Raw genomic sequence first — 5,000 nt, forward strand, 5'->3', positions numbered from 1 at the left:
TTCCTCTTTAACAAGCAGACGTGTGTGTGGGTGATGCAATGTGTTCCTAAATGATCTTCACCCCCTCTCTCTCTCTCTCTCTCTCTCTCTCTCTCTCTCTCTCTCTCTCTCTCTCTCTCCTCAAATGTCACAAGTGGTGGTCAGGGGCGAGAGAAAGAGGAGGAGGGGGAGGACAAGGAGGAGGAGACGGAGGACAAGGAAGACAAGGAGGCGGAGGAGAAGGAGGTGGGGGAACACTCATGAGTAACCACAGAACTAAGTTAAGTGGGCGGACTGGGACACAAGGACACAGACACAAGGGAGTGAATGGACAGACGGAACATACCTTAACCTTTTCACTATGCTCCTCTTCTCATAACTCTCCCAGAGAAGAAACATAGACACGGAAAGGAGAAGTGAGGTTTGCTTAGTCTAGACACAGAGCAAGGGGAGATGCTAACCTTTTCTCCTCAATACTTGTCTCTTTCTATCGCTAGTATTCAGAAACGCTTTCCCCTTTCACTACGACGATTTTCCAAGGCTACATAGAGAATTAGCCTTGTTTTCAAGATAGTTTCTTCTTTAATAAACTAGAAATCTTGCCAATCTATTTTCAGAACAACAAAATACTCTTAAAAAACACGAGTATCTTCAACTGGAGACCTTGGAGAGCAGGGAAGTGAGAGAAGAAAGCGTCTAAAAATACGGGCCTGTATCATTTCACGTAAAGAAATATAGATAGAGAAAAGAAAGAGATGGTGTTGATATATTCTAGACCACAGATTTAAAGAGACGTGTTTAAAAAGTAGGAATAAAGGTTTTCAAAAATAAGATAATTCAGCTTCTTAGATTGATAAAAGAGAGAGATTGATAAAAGAGAGAGAGAGATGGTGTCAATATATTCTAGATGTAGACCCTAAATTTAAAGAGGCGAATTTAAAAAGCAAGAATAAAAGTCTTCAAAAATGAGATTCTTCAGCTTCTTAGATTCTTAAACAAATATAGATAGAGAAAAGAAAGAGATGGTATTAATACATTCTAGAGTCTAGACCATAAATTTAAAGAGACTCGTTTAAACAAAAATAAGAATAGTGGCCTTCACCAGTAACATCCTTCAGCTTCTTAGATTCTTACTTTCAAAACTAGTGTCATTTCAATCCGCAATATAGAAATAACAGCCCTAAACTCACTTCTCTCCTCTCTTTCATGTCTATAGAGGCTCAAAGTACAGAAGGAGAGTCAAGCATAGAAAGGCCGCAAAGAGAGAGAAAGAGATAGAGAGAGACATGGAAGCAAATAGGAGGTGCAGCAGTCAGGAAGTGAAACGAGAGACAGCCAGCAAGTGGAGAGGAGCGAGTGAGTGGATGGAGCGAGGAGATAGAAAAGCTAGCGGATAAAAGTGTTCAAATGTCACTCACTGAGACAGCGCAGGTAAAGGTGACGGGCGGTGCTCATTCTTTCCTTCCAGCACAGTGTTTTCCATTTCTTGTGTGCCGGGAAAAGTGACAGGGCAGATAAGGTGTGTGTGTGTGTGTGTGTGTGTGTGTGTGTGTGTGTGTGTGTGTGTGTGTGTGTGTGTGTGTGTGTGGCTCCGGAGAGAGAGAGAGAGAGAGAGAGAGAGAGAGAGAGAGAGAGAGAGAGAGAGAGAGAGAGAGAGAGAGAGAGAGAGAGGTGAAGAGTGCCCGTGGGAGTGATGAGGTGGTGGTGGTGTTGAGTGTCTTATGAGAGTGAAGAAAGTGAGAGAGAGAGAGAGAGAGAGAGAGAGAGAGAGAGAGAGAGAGAGAGAGAGAGAGAGAGAGAGAGAGAGAGAGAGAGAGAGAGAGAGAGAGAGAGAGGTTAGAGTTTGAGTGAAGAAAATCATCACTTCAACTTTATTTAATCTTCACTAAGATGATACTTGGCGAGAGAGAGAGAGAGAGAGAGAGAGAGAGAGAGAGAGAGAGAGAGAGAGAGAGAGAGAGAGAGAGAGAGAGAGAGGGGAAGAAAGCGTTGTATCGTGTTTTGTGGTGAGTGAATTCTTGTTAATAATTTTCACATGCACATTAATTATTATTTCTTCCACCTTCGTGTGTCAACATCTTCCCTGTCAGAGAACACCATCTAGAGAGGAGGAGGAGGAGGAGGAGGAGGAAGAAGAAGAAGAAGAGGAGGAAGAAGAAGAAGAAGAGGAGGAGTTTTTTCCCACAAAGGCCTTGACCGTCCAACCACATAAGAGAAAGGAAGAACGAACAGAATGATAATGGTGATGATGATGATGATGATGATGATGATGATGATGATGATGATGATGATGATGATGATGATGATGATGATGGTAGCGGGTGAGGAATGGTGATAGTTATACCTCTGATTCTTTACGCTCCTCATTGTTACGAGAGGTGTTTCATTATAAAAGGGATAAGAGCAGGACTGAGGCAACTGAATGCATGAATCAATATAGTTCTTGTTCATTCATTACTTCCCTCATTGTTATTTTGTTGCTGTTGAAAGATACAAAGTCAAACAATGAATGTGAATAAAGCAACACTCATCCATTCGTTAAGACTCATTATTAATTATTACCGAAAGAATTTACAATGGATGAAGATAAAATAGCGTTCATTCATTCATTGCATTATTATCAAACGTCGGGGATGAAAATCAAAAGAAAAGAATAAACAAAGGTAAAAATACTGTTCATCCACACATTACCTTTCACATTATCATTAGCTAAGAGTGAAAGCTGCGCAGGAAAAAGTGAACAGGAATAAAAGAAAAAGAGAACTGGTCTTTTATTTATCAGTTTCCATATTATAACAATCTGGAATGAAAAGCAAATAAACAAAAGAACGAAATATAAAAGAAAATAAGAAATAAAAGAAAAAAATAATAAAAAAAGACTTTTTCTCTATTTACTAGTTTTCTCGTCATAACAATCTGGAATAAAAAAAGAAAAAGAAAATCACAAAAGAACGAAATGAAAAGGAAAATAAGGAAAAAAATATAAGGAAAACCAAAAAAATACCTGTTTCTCTATTGATCACTTCTCTTATTATAACAATGTGGAGTAAAAAAAAAAGAAAATCACAAAAGAACGAAACAAAAAGAAAATAATGATTCTCGAGACACAAAGCAACAATGGAGATTTAAAACTTAATTCTTGACAAGCGCGTTGGTCTGAGTTATTCACGCAAAGCTCAGAGGAAGAATACAACTCAATATTTCCTCCACTTACTGAAATAATAATAACGAGGCGACTTCCAACTCACGCACTCACCGGGACACTTCACTATTTTTTTTTTATTATTATTATCAAAGGACGAGCCTAAATGTTCCTAATGCATCTATGTTTATTTCAAGTTAAGGATTGAATGCGCTTAATCCCTTCAGTACTGGGACTCATTTTTTACCCTGAGATTTGTGTACGATGAGACCATTTTATTGACATTAGGAGAGTCCAAGCAGGTCAGATGATTAATACCTTCAGTACCATGACGCGTTTCCATATTCATTCTGTTTTACTATCTGGTGACTTTATACAACTTCAGAAACTCATGTGGAGGATTAAGATAGTGAAGACTGGCCATTAGTCTTCCGACCTCTATAGATGAAATCGTCTAATACCCGAATCTCGAGGTAAAAATATGTCCCAGTACTGAAGGGATTAATGGCCACAGTCTTCACTATTTTATTTCCCCACATAAGTTTCTGAAGCTGTATAAAGTCACTAAATAGTAAACATAATGAATAAGGAAACGCGTCATGGTACTGAAGAGGTTTAAATTATTCAGGATGTTAATCTATTCTCGAGTGTTTCACTAATAATTTCATCAACTCAGGTGCTAATGATTTATTCAGTAGATGTCTTCCCTGCACCCTCCACATTTCCTCTCTATTTCCCTTCCTATAAAGGCTAGCATTCTGAGACGCTCTGCTCTCTCACCACGACATATTTCCAAGGACACAGAAATGACAATCCGGGTTTCTGAGGATGTTTCTCCTGTGAATTGTATAGTAATCTTGTTCATTTATTATTAGAACCATAAAAACACCCATGAAAACTTGCGTCACTTAAACAGGAGTCTTCTGAAATAGTGGAGGTGCGCTTCTGAACTCTTTCCTGAAACGGTTTACTCTCTCACCATCACTGCTTTCCAAAGGATGTAATTGAAGATACTCGTGTTTTTCAGGGTCTTTCTATGGTTCTGGCGATGGATTGCAAAGATTTCTAGTTTAGTGAAAGGAGAAACTGTCTTGGAAACCCGGCTAGTCGTCTATGTTGCCTTGTAAAATTGTCGTGGTGAGAGAGTAAGCCGTTTGTGAATACGTTTCAATATCTACCTTCATGTATCTTTCCTTCCTCTTTCCTTCCTCCTTCCTTCCTCCATCCTTCCTCTCCTTCTACCAATACTTATATGTCCTTCCCTCTTCCCTATATTCTTTCTATTAGCCCGCTTTATTAAATCTTCCTCCCTCCCTCCGTCCCTTCCTGTCACTGGTCGAGAGAGGAAAGGAGGATGGGTAGAGAGGCGCTGGAGAGTGACAGAAAGGTTTGTCTGACTGGCTAACTGATTGATTGCTTTGGTGAAGTTTACAGTCAGTCTTTCCTTTCACTATCAAATTTCACTTCCTGGTTTCTTCCTTCAATTTTCTTAGTTTTATCTTCTTTACCCCGTCTCTTGTTTCCTTTCCTTTATTCAACATCTCCCTTCTTTTTTTCCTCTCCTTCTTTCCTCTTCCCCTATATCTCAGCCGTGCCTTCTGTCCTCCCTTACGCTTATCTCATTTATTTTCCCTTCCTTCCCTCTTTCCTTTCTCTCACTCCTTCCTTCTTTCTCTCATTCCCTCCTTCCTCCGTTTCTTTTCTCACTCCTGGCTGCCTCTTGTCCTTTATCCCTTTCACCTTCCTTCCTAGCTTCCAGACAACCTTATCAGCTTTCCCCCTCTCTTCTTTCGTTCTTTTCTTTCATCCTTCATTCATTCTCTCTCTTTCTCTCTCGTCTCTATCTTTTTCCCATTTTTATTGTCTTATTACTTGCAGA

This window comes from Portunus trituberculatus, chromosome 37 (assembly GCF_017591435.1).
Source record: "Portunus trituberculatus isolate SZX2019 chromosome 37, ASM1759143v1, whole genome shotgun sequence".
In the NCBI taxonomy this organism is placed as follows: Eukaryota; Metazoa; Arthropoda; class Malacostraca; order Decapoda; family Portunidae; genus Portunus; species Portunus trituberculatus.